The sequence below is a fragment of the Silene latifolia genome, chromosome 9 (assembly GCF_048544455.1).
Source record: "Silene latifolia isolate original U9 population chromosome 9, ASM4854445v1, whole genome shotgun sequence".
Classification (NCBI taxonomy): domain Eukaryota; kingdom Viridiplantae; phylum Streptophyta; class Magnoliopsida; order Caryophyllales; family Caryophyllaceae; genus Silene; species Silene latifolia.
Genome location: NC_133534.1, coordinates 71,995,812 through 72,018,984, shown reverse-complemented (window position 1 = coordinate 72,018,984; position 23,173 = coordinate 71,995,812). Strand labels below are relative to the sequence as shown.

The window sequence follows — 23,173 nt, the reverse complement described above, 5'->3', positions numbered from 1 at the left end:
TGAACGAGGTTCGGAGTTTCCTTGGTCTAGCTGGGTACTACCGTCGGTTTGTGCATGACTTCTCTAAGATCGCAAGACCGATGACTCAGTTAATGAAGAAGGAATCCAAGTTCATTTGGACTGAGGCTTGTGAAGTAAAGGAGCACATAAATTACATAAATTATGTGGGTCCAGTGATTGTTAAAGACTGCTTCTTTGTTAGAGGTCATGGGTTTAATCTTTGCATTGAACAATTTTATCCAACTAAACAATTTTTTTTTTCCATAAAACTCGATATTTTCATAGTTAGAAAATTTCACGCACCTCCGTCCAAAACCTAGAATCGCCTCTCTTTTGTTGTGAAATTGTGTTAAGAGTTGTAATGATTGATCCTATTATATTTGACTTTTACGAGTCATTTTGCTTTGGTCCATTATATTTTAATCTTGTTACACAATCTGGTGAACACAAACGTCGTTACTAATTGATTTAATTTATAAAAAACTACTGTTGTGAATGTTCTTTGACAGGCTAAATCACACACCTATCAAAGATAAATCAACTGGCCTAAACTAATGCAGTAGAGGAAGTCGGGATCGTATCCACAGGGAGACAAATTGTTCTATTTGCTAGTCTAAATATGTCCGGGTAACAAAATGGGGGTTGTTTTGGTTGGTTTCTAAAACTAATGCAACAAAGAGAAGACAAATAATTAAAGTAAATGATATAAAAAAATATATGGAGAAATAGCTAGGATAAATGGTTCACCACGATCTATGACAGTCACAGGTAAGGTCAAATAACTAGCACAATTACGGCCTGATGTGTAAAGAATAGGTCCTCTAGATTCACTATTCGCCCTAGAAGTCTAATATAGCTTTCACTCTAATTAGATCAGTCTAATGTTCGTAGCAAGTCTCTACCTTTTCCAATCTTTCGATCTAGGTCAAGAGTCAACAATATGGTCAACTAATCACATGCATTTAATCTGTTAAACCGCAATTAAGAGCTACGATTAACAAAACAGACGGAGTAAAAGGCTAGATCAAAAACCCTAACATATTATTCTCATAAAATCGTGGCTCCCCTAAATCCTAGCATAAGGAAATTAGCTACGCATAATTAAACTTATGAAATTAACAACAACAATGATAAATAAATTAAACATGGTGATAAGATGAAAACAATGATAAAGCATACGATAAAAGCAAACAAAGAGCATGTTTGGCCTCGATTCCCAAAAATTAGTTTATGCTTTTCAAGTTTAATTTTTCAAAAGTGTTTTTTAAAAGCAGAAGCAACAAATTCCTGCTTCTATTTCTATGGACAAAAATATGAATTTTTAGCTTTTGAGAATTTTTTGTTTAACTTTTAGAAAATAGTATGTTTGGCCAAAAAGTGTTTTTGAGCCCAAAAACACTTTTTTAAGTTAGGCCAAACACACACAAAGAAAGGCAAACGAATAATGGGAAATAATAATTGAAGAACGAAGGTTAATTGAATTACCGAAAATAAAGGAAGAAAGATTACAAGTTTTCGATCCGAATTTCTAAGTAAAAGAAACGTATCAAGTGCTTAGCAGTGTAAAAGAGATAACCTAAAATTGTTCTCAGCTATCCTTTATATAACAATAGCAAAAAATTATTACTAAACAACTAATGGGCCGATTAACTTATTAACCAAAAACGGCCTGGTAAGTGAAAATAGTCGATCAACCAAAAATCAGTCGATCGACCACATCCTTAAGCAAAACTAGCCGATCAACTATATAAAGCAGTCGATTGACTTTTTTCAGTAGACAACATCACTCAGCCTCCTCTTCACGCAGTTCCATGCAGCCACACGCATTCCAAGACGACCGTTCCCGAGCTCTAGCTTCACTAATGTCTCAACTTCAACTCCGGGGGCAGAATTTGGCTTGATTTCACTCCTCTTGGGCCAACAACCTGCAAAATGAAACAAGGGAGAATAGTAGCTTACGCTACCCAAAATAGCATAAAAATGCGTGCAAAAGAGTAGAATAAACGTATGAAAAAGGCACGCATCAAACCTTCCCAAACCAAACCCTTGCTTGTCCCCAAGCAAGCTCTAGACTCTACCTAAACTAACTAATGGAACGGGTTCAATCTCAGAGCTAACTACAAAGTGAAATGCCTAAACCAATTTAATGCAACAACCAACAATCAATTAGCAAGATGAGTCATGCAAACGAATTATGGAGATGTTAAAAACTGCTGAACCTTCAACCTTGCAAGGCTTATCATAATGGAATCTCACGGGTCGCTCAATCACTCATTTAAACACGTGGTAAGATATAATGTGAGATAGAAAGAATAAAGAACACTCACCTTGTTAGAAAACATATTTTACATATCCCATATGATAGTTTAAAGTTTTAGTCATAAAACTTAAGGATGTTATGCATGCAAAACAAGTACAAGAGTAAGGATAAAAACGGTTCCTTACATTTGATATTTCGGATATTTGGGCACTAGTAAGGTCACCTACCTTACTTAGTTCTTGAGCTTTCCTTATGGATGAACAAGATTCAAGTGTAGAATCTCTCCCCAAGGATTGTACCAAGGCAACACCCTTAATAGTTTTAATTAATATTAGATTAGTATTAACTAAAGCTACCTTAAAATGACACAAATAAATTGTTATTTATCTCTTGAAATTTCGGTTCAAGAGGGAGTAATGTGTGAGTTTTTTGCTCTTAAGCTTTCATCAAAACTAGAGAGAATATATAATTTTTCATCTTATAAAAATTGAGACTAGAATGAATAATATTCAAGGAAGAGAAAACTCTTTCTTTTCTCTTATGGGTGGCCCAATTTTTGGCCTTGGGTAGCATGCCCAATGCTTTTCATTTTTGCTCTTCACAAGAGACTAGACATGCAAACCTATTATTAGGTTGATCTTCTCAAGATGTTTAGCCTTGTAAGGCTATGCCCTAGGGTTATCATTGTGTTTGTTGAATAAAATAAATTAAACAACACAAACCCTTAATGCCCCTCCTAATTTCGGTTACCATGTAAAATGGTGGTCCATTTTATTTTTGTCATTTGTCAATTGTGATATATGTGACATGTTACATTATAATGCATTTTTTTAACATAGTAAAAAATCATCATATTAATAAAATATGTCACATACAAAAATAACTAGTAATTCATAATTACTTGTACCAAAATGGGTCATATGATTATAAATCACATTTACATGTGGTTACAATAAATTATTCATTCTATTTTTAATTCTTTCATAAACAATAAATTAATCTAAGTAATAAAACAATTCAATTACTTAGACCGAATCTTATTTAATCAATATTACAATAAGAGACGTAATTTTACTCACAAAATCACATGTCAATTTTAAGGAATTTAATTAACCCGTATCGGCATACGATTAATTAAATAATCAATTAAGAGCATTACCCTATAGGTATGACTTTAGGGGATCAACTGGTCACCACCGTCGTACGACAATAACATCAAACTCTAGTCAGCTAATTATTACCGATATGTGTCGACCAGTTGACTATGAAGTATTACTTTCCCTATGTATTCTTTAAAATGAGATTTAAACATGTGATCTCAATATGATCAACAATGTGATCGCATTATTGTCGGGGACATTCCAACAATCTCCCACTTGTCCTCGACAAGTGTGCGTCACCAATTCTCTTGTCTTATTACTATCTCCCACTTAATACAAGGTGTTTTCAGGTCGTACTTGCAAGTGATCATATCGAGAGTGGTTTCCTCGATCTGGAGAACAACTGATTGACCGGAATTATCTACCTTAAATACCTTCCGAGCGTGGCCACACATTTCCAGTTCATTACTCCTCGAGTGGCCTTGAGATATTGTTATAACCCTGACATGGGGGTGGAAAATTCCTATCGCACTATTCCCTTCGACTAGCCACAACTCATCATAACCCAAAATAAGCCCTTTTAACCCCATTTACGAAGGTCGTAGGAACATAAATCAAAGTTACTCTGAAACTGTGTCACCTTGAGCGAACAGTCTTTAGTCAAAAGAATCGACTCATTAGAATACTATAGTAGCTCTCGCCACGACCAGGCTATATAAATTTGCCAGAACTCTATAAGCGGTCATTAGCCCGACAGAGTGTTCCAAACCGTCTGCCTATGTGATCGACTAGTCATCTCTTATGACTCTATGGCACTTGAACTTGAAATTAATCGCATCAAACTCTAGTCACTTCGAGACGTCACCTCATACAAGTGACTATCGGCGAATACTATGTTAATCCTCGTTCACTTTAATGGGGTTCAATCATTGTCTTTACAACCCATTTGGATGTAAAGTAAAAACTCGAACGACAAATGTGATTTATCACATATGAATAGTCAATACCTGATTACTACTTCATATTCTTATAATCCAATTTGATCATGTATGTAGTTGTTCATCTCAATCCAGTTGAAATGACATGACTCATGATGTTAAGCCTATGAGTAGGCTTTGGTTAGTAGGTTTTATCAACTTCTTGTACCTTACTTAACCATACTACATACTCGTTTTCCTTTGTAATGTATACATTTGCATTACAAAATTTTCTGAGTACGTGTCTAGATCCAATCTAGACATAAGCTCTCTAGTCTTAGAATAGCTCCCACTGTTTTCACAGTGTGCGGGACCCATCCCTCTCGCACATCTCATGATTGCAAGTATACTCAATTTCCGTTGTAACTTGTAAGCATCTCTCATTGTTCTTTATTGCCTAGAACGATTCTAACAAATCCATTTCTTATATATCATCGCCACAATGGTTCCTTAACCATCTTTAGGTGTTTTGAATACGGTTTTTGTCCAAAACCTTATACAATCTTAACAATCATTAGTGTAAGCCCTTACACAAATTAGTGAATTGCATCAAAAACACTTAACTTTACATCCTTAATGCTTCCTCAAGCACTTAAGGATAATCTATACGGCTACTAGGTAACTATTACTTAAACTCGATTTGAAACAATTCATCATACTCAATGTATATGAAGTGTTATACATCATTACTCATTTAATTGATTCGGCAGTGGAATCAAATGGAATTAATCAAATATGTTCAACTCGATTGAACTAGTCATGAATCTTATCAACATAAGACTTCTTATTTAACGCTAATATCATGTGGATTTATCTCCATAAATCAAGATATTAAAGATGTATTATATTTCTCCAAAGCTTAAATCATTCACAATGATCAATATGTCATCCACATATGAGACTAATAAAATTTCCGTAACTCCCACTAAACTTCATGTATAAACACAACTTCTCGACCCATCGAGAAAACTTTTATAACATGATCAAAACATTGACTCCAACTCATTGATGTCCTACTTAAGACTATCTCTTAAGTTGCACATTGTCTTGGGATTGTAAGAATCTACAAAACTAGTGTCCAACACTCTCATGTTAGATTCACTCGCTATATATCACATCATAATGAAACACTCTCATGTTAGATTCCTTATTTGAAGAAGTGGGTGTTAGATTCACTCGCTATATATCTCATCATAATGAAACACAATCCCTAAGAAGATCCGAATAGTGCAAAACACTTTGCAACTAATCAAGCTTTGATATCTCTCTTTGATATCCAACAATCCCACTTGGAATTTATTTCGGATTTTCATGGCTCTAAGCCTTGTAATGAGTTGTGACTTAAACATTCTCATGTAAGTCATATGTTCATTACTTTCCAGAAGTAACTTGAATCAAACAATTTCTTTGTACGTTGCAAGCTCTTTACTTTCTAAAAGTAACACGAATTCATCATCTTCAATAAGTGATGAGTTCAACCTCCTAGGTTTCTAAGAAACAACGTCATGTAGCCAAGAAAGACCAGTTTCTTGCGACATACAATTTTTGACACAATTCTTTTGTGGCTCTTGAATATTTTCTCCCACTCCGTCTTCTAGAAATAAACTTGTATTCTTGAAAGACAGCCCCACGAGCAACAAACCCGTTGTACTCGTGATTATAGTAAGGAAAAATGAGCATTTGTTTCTTGTGAAAACTTACAAGCATGGTACCCTACCATTTCATATCTCATATGAATCGTTTAGATTTAGTGGAAAAATAACTGACAAAATGATAAAATCCCCAAAATAAGATCAAGTAACTCAAAGTAACTTGATTAATGTTCAAACCATATCGAATAAGGTTTGATTTCTTCATCTAACCACACCTTATCCCATAATGTGTGCTAGGAGAGATCAACTTGTGATGCTATATCACACTTCGTTTGGCTTATATCAAAGTCATCACTTAGATAATCCCATCACGACTAAATCGTGGTTCTTTGAACTCTTTGAACTTTTTCATAGATTTCTGGATCAATGATTTACATTCTCGATCTCCTTTTAAATCAAAAGGCACGAGACATCTTGCTTTGAATACAAGATACACATATACCATAAGATTAACAATCTAATGGTTCCAAGAGTACTCGGTAACTCTTTGCGTTTATCATTCCAGAATTTAGATTATATCTAGGTTACCAATTTGAGTCTTGCATCATCTACATGATATATCATTCTAGCTTGGCTTAGAATATAATCACCTTGATAATGGGCTAGCCATACATCAAAACGTGGTGTATTGGGTCACAAAAGCGGAACCTCTTTTGTATCTTAACAAAGTTATATCCTTATTTAGAGATTATGTACTTAATAGTCATAATTAAGATATAATTTTAAACCCAAAACCTAGATTGACTACACAATAACTCTATCTCTCGACATTATTTGATGCTAGTCGTCATATTCTAATCATCCTATGTATCGAATATAATGATGAAAACCCCACCGGTTTCTAATATTGACGAAGTGGTACTAGCAAAATTTATATCAATCAAATAAACATTTAGAGAAGAAAATCCCATTAGATGTCCCACAACTAAATTGCTTGTTCTTCAATAATTTGGGGTAGTTTCCTGATGCCTGTCGTTGTGTGCACCAAAAATAATATTTATAATACCTATTAAAACTAACAGAAGCTAGTGGTAACAGGGTCGAACCACAGAGAGGTGGGGGAGTTTCTATTGTTTAAAATTCCAGTCTTAGGGTTACAATGAGGGGGATTTTGATTTGGAACTAATTCTAAGGCAAATAGATTAAAACTAAATGCAAATAAAAGATGAAAAGCAGTAAAGAAAATGATGTAAACCAATAATAAAAAAAAGAGCTAGGATGATCGGGTCACTACAGCTTCGATGGCACATAAGTCTAGGTAGGTCTCGAAATACAGTCATGGGTGATGGGTATGACAAGTCCTCTCGGTCCAAGTCAACTAATAGCCCCTCTCGGTCTATGATATTAGTCCCTAGGTGTCACTAATACTAACTTTCGTTAGTAATCCTAATGCCTAAATCACTTACCTTTCAGTCTAGCAATTTAGCCGTCTTAATTCGTTAATCTAAGTCCTTCCCTATCTTTCGATCTACGGGTTGATCAAAACTAAGCATCTAACAAGTCTCCGCTAGGTCTCATTGATAGATATTGCACTTAACGAATTAAACGAAGCAAATCAGACACGAAGGTGGTCGACCGACCAGCTACCCCAGTCGACCGACCACCCGACTCAGTCGACCGACCAGGTAAGCTAGTCGGTCGACCAAGCCCTAATCCGGGGGTAACCTATTCGTATGCCATCTACGCTAAGTTCGCCTACATCCTAGCAAGGGGTAATTTAGCTAGACATAATAACGATAATAACAACAATGAAATTCGTAAAAACTATAAAGAAAGACATGATCGAATAATTGTAGCAATAATAACGCATAAAATAATCTAGGGTTCAAGGGATCTAAACTAGCAATTTCTAAACTAATAAAACAGTAAATAAACTGAAGAATAAGAACAAGGATTACCGAAATTGGAATAAGTGAAGAATAGATCCGCAATAAGAACTTTTTTGATAACTTAAGTATGAATTGAATGTGAATGAAAACTAAAGTAACGTAATATGAAAACCTAGATGCCTGATACAGGAGGGTTATGTTACGTTATATAGAAGAAGTAACGTAACCTAATTTCCTAAACTTAAGTACAATGGGTTTAATCCACATCTTTTATTTATGTCAAAATAAGAAGTGGTCGACCGACCATAGGTAGCAGTCGACCGACCAACTATCGGGCTCCCGCATGCTGCTGTTCACGTTCTGAAAGTTCTGCTACAGCACTGTTGGTCGACCAACCACTGGGCACGGTCGGTCGACTGATGTAGCTGATAGTTCGCTTCCAAATTCGTCTTTCAAGCTCCGAAATGCGTGTGAAGTTTGTTCCCCGAGCATTCTTCTCCTTATGTCCAATCCTATGCTAAGCACTCCGGGACAGATTTGGTCCATTTTCCGCCATATTCTTCATATTCCTACAAAATCACACGAAAAGGAAGAAATACACGAAACAAGGGAAATAGTAGCATAAACTACTCAATTGAGCTCTGAAATGCTTGTGAAATGAGGTGCAAAACATCATATATTAGACATGCATCAAACTTCCCCAAACCAAACCCTTGCTTGTCCCCAAGCAAGAACCAGACTCGATTTTAGGACCTAGTGGAACGATTTCAATCTCAGAGCGAAATGCAACAAGTAAAGCCTAAACCAATTTAATGCTACAAATCAACAATCAATTAGTAATGTGAATCATGCAAACGAGTTATGTAGTCGTTAAAAACTTCTGAACCGTCAACTATAGAGACTTATCTAATCGGACTCTCACGGGCCGCTCAATCACTCAAATAAGCACGGGTGAGTATATGTAAAGATAGAAAGAAGTAAATGTGAAGACTCTCACCTAACTACGACCTATAAGAACATGCCTGCAATCTAATATGAAAATAATCTCTACAACCGTACATACGCATTCCAACCAAATAAGTGACCATGACACATGCCGAGGTAAATATGGATACGTGAGGCTATGGGTAAGAAGGGGCTAAGATAAATTTGGACATGAGGAGTTAAAGCCAAGCTAGTAACTACAATCCAAACTATAAGCGAATCCCAACTTCAAACTCAATATAAATGATACAATATGGTGCCAAATTGAAGCACAAAACTCACAACCTCCATAAAATTCAACTCCCCAAAGAATATAAATGATAACATGGGAGTGAAAATCACCAAATCATAACAATTGCAACATGTGATTTTTCGAATTTCCAGTAACCATGGTCGACCGACCATAGGGGACGGTCGGCCGACTGAGTGTCGGGTCTGATACAATTTTTTCGAATTCTGTTTTTTTTTCTTTTTCTTTTCAACTTTTTTTTTTCAATTCTTTTTCCTCCTTCATTCTTTCATCCAACATCATCTCAATAAGAGCATATGCAACCAAAAATAAAAAGAACATTCCCAAAGACTAATACTACTCGCTTGACAAAGACAGGCTGAATATAGGATGTAGTAAAAAGGACAAAAGGCTATTTTTGGCTATGAGGGGCTCATGGGTAAAATGAATAAAGGGGAACCTCTACCACATGTGTCAACAAACCACAAACCGAATGCATACGGGTATTAAGCAGATTAAGTTCATATTTATGCATATTAATGTAACATGCCTCATAAGGAGTTACTACTCACATTCCTATATAAACTGGTCATGAATGTCACCAGTTATAGGCTCTAATAACTCAGAAAATGATGTAGTTTGCCAAAAATCTAAGTCAAGTCTCAAGTTCAGCAAGATATTTAACGAAAACTCGTAGACTATGCATATATGATTCTACTAATAACATGTCAATTAAGCAAGACTTAGGCATAAACAGCTGCAAATGCAATATCATCATTGAAATACTACCGTTCCGACTCAACCTACATGCTAAAATAAACGTGCAATTTTTTTGAATGTTTTTTTGAAATTTTTCAATTTTTTTTTTGTATATATGGAGAAATTAAAAAAAAAAAACAATGCAAACAGAATAATTAAACGTGAATGCAAAAACAAATGAATACTATGCAATGCAAAACACTTCCCCAAACCAAATCACACAATGTCCCCATTGTGCAAAATCATGTATAAGAAGCGAAAAAGGAAATGGTAATTTGCATTTAAAGAACTACAACTAAATAAGACATAAGAGAAAAAGATGTCGGGAACTCACAAGATTTAAGCGCAAACGGAAACCTCCCCAAACCAGCTCGAGCTAGGAGGTTTCGGTAGCCAGCAGTGCTACCATAAGATACCTGCAAAGACAGAAAAGCAAACATTGTTCGGAAGTAAAAGAGTTTGGGCGGGAAAAATGTGCATGGAATTTAAAGTAGAAGAAAACGAGAACAAAAGTGAAAGGGAAAGAATAGAGAGAAAAACTCCCTAGAATGCCCATTCACGCTTCACGAGACGACCAAGCATGATCGCCAAAACAGGTAACAACAGCATTAGCGGTCGATCGACCGCTGGTACTGGTCGATCGACTGCTTCACCTGACGCAGACTTTGTTTTCTTCGAAATAACTCAATATAGATTGAGTTATCATGGTCTACAAACCTGCAAATGCACAATATATATGCGCCCAAAATTCGCGCAAACCCAATAAAAACAGTCTATAGTCTTAAAAATCTTAAAACAAACCAAACAAAGCGAAGTCTCGCGCAAAACCAAAACAGTAAAAAGTCTTAAATGCGATAAATTGTCTTAAAAACTCTAGCAATAAAATGTTTATCCGCGAAAAATGCGGAAAATCTCCGACCATGGCTTCTGGCTACACGAAGTACCCTCCACGGTGGTTATCTTCTCAGCAGCCCAATCCACAACATCGTCCGACGGATCCACATCTGACGCATGTTCCCACTTGTCGTCTGACTACTTAAGCTCCAAGTCAGAAACTGTAACTTTGGCCGGCTCATCCTCCTCAGGCTTCTCGTCAGTGCCATAACTCAAGCATCCAAGGCCACCTCTTTGCACAATAGGCTCAACTGGAGTAACGGGCAGCTCATCATTCCCCAAACCAACTCTTGCAATAGATAAAACAGACAAATCGTCCTCCAATTTGCTCCCAATCTAGGGCGGAGGTGTCACGACAGCAGGAATAATGGGTACAGGCAATAAAGTAGGAACATCAGAAATGACAACATAAGACGGTTTAGCAGAAATAGCATTGCATGAAACAGCCCACATGGGATCCTTCTTCCTAGCGGTTTAAGCAAAAACAATGGACTGTTTGCCCACTCTAAAGGTCAAGGTCCCTAAGCCAACATCAATAACTGCACCAGCAGTGTGCAGAAATGGTCTCCCTAAGATAATGGGGATATGGGCATCCTCGGGCATATCCAGGACAATAAAGTCAACAGGGAAAAAGAATTTCCCTATTTGGACGGGGAATGTCCTCTAAGACTCTATTGGTGGACATGCAGAGCGATCACCATACGAACGATCATGTTGGTCACGAAAAATTTGGTTAGGCCTAATTTCTTCGCTAGACTTAAGGGCATGACACTAATGCTAGCCCCCAAATCACATAAGGCTTTCTCTATAGGAAAGGTACCAATAGAACATGGGACAGAGAAACTACCTGGATCAGCTAATTTCCGGGGGGCAGTCTGGGTAAGATAGGAGCTAGACTCCTCAAGAAATGCTGACTGATGGGTGGCTCAAGTGACCGCTTTTTTAGTTAAAAGCTGCTTCATGAATTTCATGTAAGCGGGCACTTGATTGACCAACTTAAGGAAAGGTACCTGAACATTTAAACTACGAATCACATCTTTAAATCTATCAAAGGATACCTATTCTTTGGTCGGAATCAGCCTCTCCGGATATGGGACTGGAATGGAACCATCCGCATTTGGAGCTTGCCTCAAGAATCTCGGAGTACTCTCACTCCGGAATAGAAAATCCCTCAAGTTATCGGGCATAGAGGGACGAAACAACTCGGAATCAGCAGCGTGGGTGGTCGGTCGACCACCCTCCTCGGTTGGTCGATCAGGGTCAATCTTACCCGAATTTTCAGAAACATCGAAACCACTTACCGGAACAGTGGGGTGGTCGGTCGACCGTTTGGGACGGTCGGTCGACTTGATCTTGCTATACGTCTTGTTTCTTCCCCTTTTCAGCTGACCTTTTTCTTTCCTTTAGCATTTTCAATCGTAGGACCCTCAAGTGTAGACCCACTCCTGGTAGTAATAGCATTAAGGTTCTCCTTCTTTTGGTCCATTGCGATGGTAGTTGCCCGGAGCTCGAGTTGCACTATTGCTAGCTAATTGAGCAATATGAGACTCCAACATTTTCATACCCACTTCTCTAGCTTGAGACTCCTTGAAAGAAATGATTTTTCAACTCGGCAAAATCGAGCCATGGGGATCTGCTGCACTGGCTGCGGAACATACGGAGGCTTTTGGTACGATTCTTTTGCTTTGCTTATGCGGGGGCACGTAGTTCGCTGCTGCGGAGGTGGAGTCGATTTTGGACATTCTCGGCTAGACCACCTCGATTCGGATGAACATTCGGCTCAAAAACGTGTTCGTCCGCCTATAGTGTTGGAAAGCAAAGACACGTCTCATTAGGAGTGGTACAAAAATCAGCTACATGACCATCTCCTCCATATCTCTTGCAGACGAAAGGACCAGTCGACACAACATTCACTTGATAAATCCCTCCTTTTGAAGCTCCTCCCAACTCGTACTTATCAAATCTCGCCGTAAGAGCCTCTAATGCGGTGCGAGAAGGGGATTCAAAGACTCTCCTTTGATTTCCCCGGAATTTCCATACTCGGACTTTATGGGTGGCCATATCATCAATGATTTTCCACCCCTTAGTTTCTCCAACCTTCTCCTGGATTACGCCATTAGCCGCCACATCCAGGATAGCCCTCGATCGTCATAAAGCCCATTATAAAAGCGATTGCATAGGCTCCATTTCTCGAACCCATGGTGCGAGAATAGTTCGCACGACTTCTTGAAACGGACCCATGCCTCATGAAAATTCTCATCGGGACCCTGTTTAAAGCTCGTGATCCGAGCTCTAATGGCATTAGTCTTCGAGGCAGAGAAGTATTTCTTGTAGAATGCTAGGGCCAAAGAATTCCAGTCGGTGATCCCATTAGCGGCTCGATCCGGTCTCGGTACTACTCCCTAGCAAAGCATCACGGAGTGAGAATATAAACATCGTCTCCTTTACCTGGTCTGGGTCACACTGCTTTGGTGGGGGTATGGAACAAAAATAATCAATAGATATCTCCATATGCTTATTTGCATCTTCATTTGCGGCTCCCCGAATTGGTTTCTCTTAACCAAGTTGATATAAGACGGTTTTGGCTCGAATTTTCTCTCCGTCCCTGGTAATGCGAATCCCTTATAGAGATTCGCAGCTGTTGGCTCAGAGTGACTAGCTATACTTGCTTCTTCAGCCATCTTTAGAAAATCTGGTGAGGTAACGGTATCGGTTGAAGAAACTGGAGATGATGGTGGGTTTTCTTCAAACAACTCGTTCTCGTAGAAACTTGTTCGAGAACTAGGCTCTTCCTCGGACTGTGCTTCTTGAAATAGCCTTCTCTTAACTCGCAGGGTCCTCTCTAGCTCGAGATCAAGGGGAAATAATTCGCCTTGTTGAGACCTGCGCATAAGAATAAACTACAACAAAAAGATGAGAAAAGTTTAAGGAACAAAAGCTCCTTAAACTAAGAAAAAGACTAAAATAATAAAACAATAAAAACTAGCTGCCTCCCAAGAACGGCGCCAAAATTTGATGCCTGTCGTTGTGTGCACCAAAAATAATATTTATAATACCTATTAAAACTAACAGAAGCTAGTGGTAATAGGGTCGAACCACAGAGAGGCGGGGGAGTTTCTATTGTTTAAAATTCCAGTCTTAGGGTTACAATGAGGGGGATTTTGATTTGGAACTAATTCTAAGGCAAATAGATTAAAACTAAATGCAAATAAAAGATGAAAAGCGATAAAGAAAATGATGTAAACCAATAATAAAAAAAAGAGCTAGGATGATCGGGTCACTACAGCTTCGATGACACATAAGTCTAGGTAGGTCTCGAAATACAGTCGTGGGTGATGGGTATGACAAGTCCTCTCGGTCCAAGTCAACTAATAGCCCCTCTCGGTCTATGCTATTAGTCCTTAGGTGTCACTAATACTAACTTTCGTTAGTAATCCTAATGCCTAAATCACTTACCTTTCAGTCTAGTAATTTAGCCGTCTTAATTCGTTAATTTAAGTCCTTCCCTATCTTTCGATCTACGGGTTGATCAAAACTAAGCATCTAACAAGTCTCCGCTAGGTCTCATTGATAGATATTGCATTTAACGAATTAAACGAAGCAAATCAGACATGAAGGTGGTCGACCGACCAGCTACCCCAGTCGACCGACCACCCGACTCAGTCGACCGACCAGGTAAGCCAGTCGGTCGACCAAGCCCTAATCCGGGGGTAACCTATTCTATGCCATCTACGCTAAGTTCGCCTACATCCTAGCAAGGGGTAATTTAGCTAAACATAATAACGATAATAACAACAATGAAATTCGTAAAAACTATAAAGAAAGACATGATCGAATAATTGTGGCAATAATAACGCATAAAATAATCTAGGGTTCAAGGGATCTAAACTAGCAATTTCTAAACTAATAAAACATTAAATAAACTGAAGAATAAGAACAAGGATTACCGAAATTGGAACAAGTGAAGAATAGATCCGCAATAAGAACTTTTTTGATAACTAAAGTATGAATTGAATGTGAATGAAAACTAAAGTAACGTAATATGAAAACCTAGATGCCTGATACATGAGGGTTATGTTACGTTATATAGAAGAAGTAACGTAACCTAATTTCCTAAACTTAAGTACAATGGGCTTAATCCACATCTTTTATTTCCGTCAGAATAAGAAGCGGTCGACCGACCAACTATCGGGCTCCCGCATGCTGCTGTTCACGTTCTGAAAGTTCTGCTACAGCACTGTTGGTCGACTGACCACTGGGCACGGTCGGTCGACTGATGTAGCTGATAGTTCGCTTCCAAATTCGTCTTTCAAGCTCCGAAATGCGTGTGAAGTTTGTTCCCCGAGCATTCTCCTTATGTCCAATCCTATGCTAAGCACTCCGGGACAGATTTGGTCCATTTTCCGCCATATTCTTCATATTCCTACAAAATCACACGAAAAGGAAGAAATACACGAAACAAGAGAAATAGTAGCATAAACTACTCAATTGAGCTCTGAAATGCGTGTGAAATGAGGTGCAAAACATCATATATTAGACACGCATCATTTCCTTTCTAGTGTCCAACACTTCCAAAAATGGAAACTTTATCGGTCGGGATTGATAGGTTTAGTATTGTTATTCTCAATAACTTTACTTTTACCATTCCTTGTATCAATACCATACTCTTCAATTCAATCGTTTAGTCTTAAAACTTTCATTGAAGTGGTTGCTTTATTTTGGTCAATTACGATTTCTAACAAATCTAATTACCAAAATCATTTAACGTTTCAAAGTACTTAATTCGATTAAGCACATGAAAAATAATCCATTGTAAGTAGATATGTTAGTCAAGAATCAAAAACCCTTTTGATCATGAATAACTTTTATCTATACTCTTCACAAGAGATCCTTTCAATGCTTAATATGAGGTTTTTAAAAGAAAATTCAAAATTTTGTCTTTAGTTACGATGTTTTAATGGAGATTTTGAACCAAAATCGAAATGATATCGTATAAATTTGAGGTAAATAAATAGAACAATATGATAACGGAATAATGAAAACAAACATTTATCGTTATAATAATACTTGTAAATAATTTAACAAGTAAAGCATTTACATAGTGACCTCTACCCAACTATGATAAATGATTTCAAGATCCAAATTTATATTAACTCGGGCACGGTGAGCCGATTCATCCCTTATCAATATAACTCGGTGGATTAACTCTTTAATCGATTCTACTTCTAGAACTCTCGGTCGATAAAATTACTCTAATATTTATCTTTAGCCCGGAACACATGTGACTACGGTCACGAATACTTCCGTTGAGCTCAATCCAAATTTCGATGTAATAACATTTTACTACCCACTTACCCAACGTAACAAGGTTTGTATTACGAAAGCCGGATTAACTCCCTTATGAAATTGGGTTTCGTGGTTTCTACTATTTGGTAAGGCTAATTCTCAATTATTAATTTAGCGAGAGGTCATGTCAATTTATTATCTATCACGTTTTAAGTGAACTAAAGCGGTGAACTACGATAATTATAATTGACACGGTCGAGGACTCGATTAAATAAAATGCTTGTTTAGTTATGGCGATTTAGCGATGCATGCAAACATATAAATAAAATGCAAAGCATAACTATAAAATCCTAGTATGGCCTTCCTAAAGGAAATTTAATTAACTATTACAAATTCGGAAACCAACTCCATTGGTCCCTTGAACTTCATTTGGTACGCATTCCAAGGCAACACCGTCTTGTCGGAACGCCTTTACTAATGGCACTGTTTTCAAGGATCTCCGGAATTACAAGTAATAATTAAAAAATTACATAATTTCCTATTATACATTTGTAATAAAAATTAAATCTATTAAATTACAAAACGGTGATACGAGATCACAAAAATTACAACCGAATCGATATTCCCATACATTCCGGGTAATACCAATTAAAAACTAAGGCCATACTAAGTAAAATTACAAAATTCAAAAATTATATAAATAAAAAATATGACAATCATAAATAAAATGCAGCATTAAAATATGTATGAACATGCTTTAATTTTATGCTAAATCGCCATTAAAGAGCCAATATCGTATATTACATTGGTTTTTATGGATTTGCGTGATTTAACTTATTAAAATCACAATATGTTACATAAATTCATATTTATGTTCAAGTTAATTACCCTAACCTCTTAGGACTCAAAACTTAGTCTTCACTAATAGTTTGACAATACTTCAACTTAATTTCTTAATATTGTTCACAATGGACCCAAAAATACAATTTTATATTATAAACTCCAAATTAAATTATAATAATTTCAAAAATTGAAATTCAAACTCATGAACATTCTGGAAAATACCATGACACTCATAATGTTCAAAACTTTGGTTAAAAACTTCGAAAATTTTCGAGAAAAACATCGTTGCGGTTTATCGGTTTTACCAAATATGACCATTAAAATATGAGAAAATTAATTTTAATCAACTTTTCACTTTTAGATCTGAAAATGTGGGATAAAATTCAATATTTGACGTTTTTCTTTAGTCATGAAATATGTTTAGCATTATAGGCTAATTTAAGTCACTATTTATTGAATTTTTACTCAAAAATTCATAAATCATGCAAAAGGAGTTCAATCCATCTAACAATTTTACACACACTGAGTAAAAATACATGTGACAACATATTAAATTTTCATGACCATATTCGAAATATAACTCATATTAACCTAATAAACCCTTTAAATTCGATTTTGATTTATAAAATCCATATTTTATGCAAAATAACTTAGTTTTTCACGAAATTTAACATGAAACCAGTAGATTATATTTCTGAAATCATATCCAAAAATCACTGAAAAATTCAAAGTTTAGCTATTTTTCGTCCAAAAATGATATTTTTTCTCATAAAAAATCACATTTTAATGCCAATAATATGTATAATGAACAATAAAATCCATAAATCATTCCATATGACCTAAAATCCATTTAGGACCAGAAACTTTTAACGTGCAAAATTATTTCGTGATTTATCAACATAAAACACAAATTTCAATTTTTATTCGTTTTATCTCGGAAAAACGATCCCGATCTTGCATGCAACAACCATAAAGCTCTGATACCACTTGTTAGAAAACATATTTTCATATCTCATATGATAGTTTAAAGTTTTAGTAATAAAACTTAAGGATCTTATGCATGCAAAACAAGTACAAGAGTAAGGAGAAAAACAGTTTCTTACATTTGATATTTCGGATATTTGGGAACTAGTAAGGTCACCTACCTTACTTAGTTCTTGAGCTTTCCTTATGGATGAACAAGATTCAAGTGTAGAATCTCTCCCCAAGGATTGTACCAAGGCAACACCCTTAATAGTTTTAATTAATATTAGACTAGTATTAACTAAAGCTACCTTAAAATGACACAAATAAATTGTTATTTATCTCTTGAAATTTCGGTTCAAGAGGGAGTAATGTGTGAGTTTTTTGCTCTTAAGCTTTCATAAAAACTATAGAGAATATATAATTTTTCATCTTATAAAAATTGAGACTAGAATGAATAATATTCAAGGAAGAGAAAACTCTTTCTTTTCTCTTATGGGTGGCCGAATTTTTGGCCTTGGGTAGCATGCCCAATGCTTTTCATTTTTGGTCTTCACAAGAGACTAGACATGCAACCCTATTATTAGGTTGATCTTCTCAAGATGTTTAGCCTTGTAAGGCTATGCCCTCGGGTTATCATTGTGTTTGTTGAATAAAATAAATTAAACAACACAAACCCTTAATGCCCCTCCTAATTTCGGTTACCATGTAAAATGGTGGTCCATTTTATTTTTGTCATTTGTCAATTGTGACATATGTGACATGTTACATGACCTGTTACATTATAATACATTTTTTTTAAACATATTAAAAAATCATCATATTAATAAAATATGTCACATACAAAAATAACTAGTAATTCATAATTACTTGTACCAAAATGGGTCATATGATTATAAATCACATCTACATGTGGTTACAATAAATTCTTTATTCTATTTTTAATTGTTTCATAAACAATAAATTAATCTAAGTAATAAACAATTCAATTACTTAGACCGAATCTTATTTAATCAATATTACAATAAGAGGCGTAATTTTACTCACAAAATCACTTGTCAATTTTAAGGAATTTAATTAACCCGTATCGGCATACGATTAATTAAATAATTAATTAAGAGCATTACCCTATAGGTATGACCTTAGGGGATCAACTGGTCAACACCGTCGTACGGCAGTAACGTCAAACTCTAGTCAGCCAATCATTACCGATATGTGTGGAGCAGTTGACTATGAAGTATTACTTTCCCTATGTATTCTTTAAAATGAGATTTAAACATGCGATCTCAGCATGATCAACAATGTGATCACATTATTGTCGGGGACATTCCAACACACCTAACTGCGACCTATAAGAACATGCATGCAGTATGCAGTCTAACATAAATAAAATCTCTACAATCGTACATATGCATTCCAACCATTCAAATGACCAAGACACATGCCGAGGACTTAAATTTGGGGTAAGTGAGGTAATGGGTAAGAAGGGGCTAAAATGAATTTGGGAAAAAGTAGTCAAAAGGCAAGCTAGTAACAACCGGATACCAAATTTAATCAACATTCCAACTTCATACTCAATTTAATAATACTAAACAGTGCAAATTAGATGCACACAACTCACAAATCCACCATAAAATTGTTAACTCCTCCCCATAAGATATAGATAACATGTGGGAGTATAAATCATCAACACAATATCTTCCATTTTTCCACATATGATTTTTCTATCCTTCCTTTTTTTTTCTTTCTTTTTTCAACCTCTTTTTTTTTTTTTCAATTTTCTCTTCCATTTTTTTTCTTTTCTTTCTTTTCATTCCCTTCAACTTTTCCACCAACTTCTCAAATCAGATATAACCACACTGCAATGAAACATTCCCAAAAGGCTATCATTACTAGCTCGACTAGGGTAGGCAGAATTATAGATTGTAGCTATATGGGACAAAACAGGCAATTTGGCTATGTGGAGCTCATGGGTAAAAAGAAATAAAGGGGATTGCCTCTCCTAACATGTGTCACCAACCACAGACCGAATGCATACAGGTACTAAGTAGACTGAATTCATGCTTATGCAATTTGATGTAACATGCCTTATAAGGAGTAACTACTCACATTCCTACATGAACTGGTCATGAATGTCACCAGTTTATAAGCTCTAAACCTTGGAAATTATAGGCAGCTTGCCAAAATTCAAAGTCAAGTCTAATGTTCAACAAGAAATTTTTAACAAAAACTCGTGGACCATGCATATAAGACTCCGCTAATAACATGTCAATTATGCAAGGCTTAGGCAAAACAAAATGTAGCGCAAAATCATCATTAAAATACTACTGTTCCGACTCGACCTAATATGCAAAAGAAAAGCATGTTTTTGTATTTTTTTCAAAATTTTCAATTTTTTTTGTTATATGGAAAAGGAAAAACAATGCAAACATAAATGCAATAAACATGTAAACAAAAATGCAGATGGATGCAGACAGACAGATGCATACCCTCCCCAAACCAAATCACACAATGCCCCCATTGTGATCAGCAAACACCAGCAGCATCAAAATATATGGGAGAAGGGGGTACGTAAAACGAGATGAAATACAAATAAAGCAAAGAAGGAAAAAGGACTCACAAGATAGGGCACGTAAAAGACCTCCCCAAACTAGCCAACAACAAGGGGAGGTCGTAGCCAGCTGCTACTAGTCGTCGCCCGCCTCGTAGTCGGTGTCCTCCTCCTCCTTCTCCTCAGCTGTGTCCTCCGTAGTAGGGCGAGGGTAACTGTCCATAGGGTAGCGGTAGTAAGACGGATGTGGCCACCCAGCTGGTGGAAACCATTCGGCACGGGCGTAGCGGTCGTAGACAAGAAAGTTAGCTAGGGCCTGGTTCAGCTCCATCCTAGCTGTATGCCTGCACATGTCAAGTAGAGGGTGATCCTGCCCCGCCTGATACATGACCGGTGGGGCGATAAAGGGAGGTGGATAAATAAAGTGGGCCGGATAAACCGGCTCTGGTCCAGGAGTCTCACCAGTCGTGGAGGGTGTAGTGCGCGGAGATGTATGTGGGGCCCGAGAAGACTGGCCCTGCTCCCTAGCAGTGGGAGCATTCCGCTCCTGCCTAGGAGCGGGAATGGAATACTCCATAAGGTAGGAGGGCATAGGTGGGCGTCATCCTCTTCCCTCTATGGGCGGAAGAGGTATCAAAGGATGTAAGGTGGTGCAAGGTAAAGTCACAGAAGGGTACGTGGAGATCTTCCACGTACGGTCAGATGAGAGCCATTTCACGTCAATCATGTAAGGAATGTTCATTAAGCAAAGGCTGTCTAGAGTGGCTTGATCCTCATGACCTAGAGGCAGCATGCCTCGGGGGAAGTCGGGAAAAAGTCGGCGGGCTAAGTGAGTGACTAACCTGCCACAGACAACAATAGATAAATTCCCATCCCCTATGTTTTGAAAGTGATGGGCGGTCCTAGAGGCAATGTTGAGAACAAAGGGAGAACCACTATCAATGTTCAAGTACCCACCCAAGATATTCAACTCATCTTTATTAACATTGTTAGACTCTTTTCGACCAAAGATGGTGTTACCGACCAACCGAAGCCATAAATGAACAGGAGGGTGGTGTAAAAATTGACCCCTCTTACGACCCTCAAAGTTGTCCGAAATGGCCCCCACATTCGGTCCACTTTTCTAGGTGGGTTGTGCTCCCCATCACTATATAAACCAAGATAGCCACCAAAAGCAGCTAAGGACATAGCCAATTTCTGGTTGAAAAGACGGAAATAAATACAATTTTCGGTGGGTTCCTTGTCATAGTCTCCTGCGTAGTAACGAAAAGAGCTGAAAAACTCAAGTGTTTGCACGAGATAAGTATACTCACGCATATTGGCCAGCCCCATCATACCCGTCCCATTTAGGAGGTAAAAAACAAGTTGATTAAAACCCAAGGTAAGAAAAGTCTCCCGGTCTAGAAAGCGGGTCGGGGTAATACTAAGACAAGTCAGCATAATAAAGCGGTCTCTTTGAGCCTTTGTCGTGAAATGTACCTCAGGATAGTCAGGTAGACTATCGATGGCCTCATGAATTACCAAATCAGTAATTGGTAATTAGGAACCTTGACTGCTGCTGCTGCTGCCCGTGTCGTGACTCGAAGAATGCCCAGCTATACGTCTCCTTTTACCTCCCATTATTTCTGAAATTTATGGAAATAAAAACCATGAATAATACAGTCGAAAAACAACACAGAATGGTGACATAAATCACACATGTCAGGGACCGTGGCTGCAGAGAAAAAGTGATCATTACATATCTGCGCTGTGAGCCTGAAACCGCAATAAATACAGTGGAGAATTGCACAGAAAGTCCCGTCTGATATCCCATAAAACGCAGCCATATTCCGCACAAGCCACGACCGAAAATTGCGCACAAAATTTCATTCTGAAATCGTTCTAAAGACCCACCCTTTACCGTATTTTTTTCAAATTAAAACAATATAAAGGGTATATGAACCATATTAAGCAAGATTAGAACGCGAAAATCAGAAAAAAAAATCCAAATTATAAACCCTAATTTCGAAAATTAACAATGGCAAATAGGGTTATTAAGCAAGAAACACATGAATTGATCAAAAGAATAAAAACCCCCAAGTTATAGAACCCTAATTTCGAAAATTAACATTCGAAATTGAGTATAAAACAGCGAAAAAGAAGGGGAAATGAAACATACATGAGATGGGAACTTACTTTTGCGAAAAATAGACGGAAAATAGAAGGGGTTAACACCAAAAACAAGTAAGAAAAATGAAGAAGAGAGGAATGAAAGTGACGATGTTAGTCTGCTGCGTTCGTCTGCTCTTTCCTCCTTTTTTTCTTTTTTGTTGTTATGTTATTTGAGTTGGATAAAAATATAACAAACTTCCTCCTATTTAAGTTAGAAACACGCTGGCAATAACAAATTAGTCGATCGACAACTTGTCCCAGTCGATCGACTTTTTCGAGTTTGGGCATCTTGAATTTTGGTCGATCGACTAACTTTCCAGTCGATGGACTTTTTCGCCTTTATTCTGCTTCTGATCTCAGTCGGTCGACTTTTTTGCTTGGTCAGCAGCGTGTTTTTTTCCTCTTTTTGACCGTTCACTATAGGCAAAGTCGCACGCACAAACTGCAAAAGCACTTGTTGACGGAACTTGAACTAAAAAGCAATAAAGGCACACACACACAAAAAAAGAAATTAAAGAGTATGAAAACAAAATTACAGGAATGTATACAATCCGGGTTGTCTCCCGGTCAGCGCTGGTTTTTAAGAACCCGCTCGACCTTTGTTACCTCAGTCTTCAGGTTCGGAAATTGGGTCGAAATACAGCAATTCGACCACTCCAACAAAGTCGTTAGCACCGTAATAATGCTTCACTTGG

At 37.1% G+C, this 23,173-nt stretch overlaps 1 non-coding gene across 1 annotated transcript; it reads left to right on the top strand.

Annotated features, from left to right (window-relative positions):
- The first annotated feature begins 12,877 nt into the window (after positions 1-12,877).
- LOC141603803 (small nucleolar RNA R71) lies at positions 12,878-12,984 on the top strand. The gene has a single exon (XR_012525652.1). It is a non-coding gene; the product is annotated as a small nucleolar RNA R71 (small nucleolar RNA).
- The last annotated feature ends 10,189 nt before the right edge of the window (positions 12,985-23,173 follow it).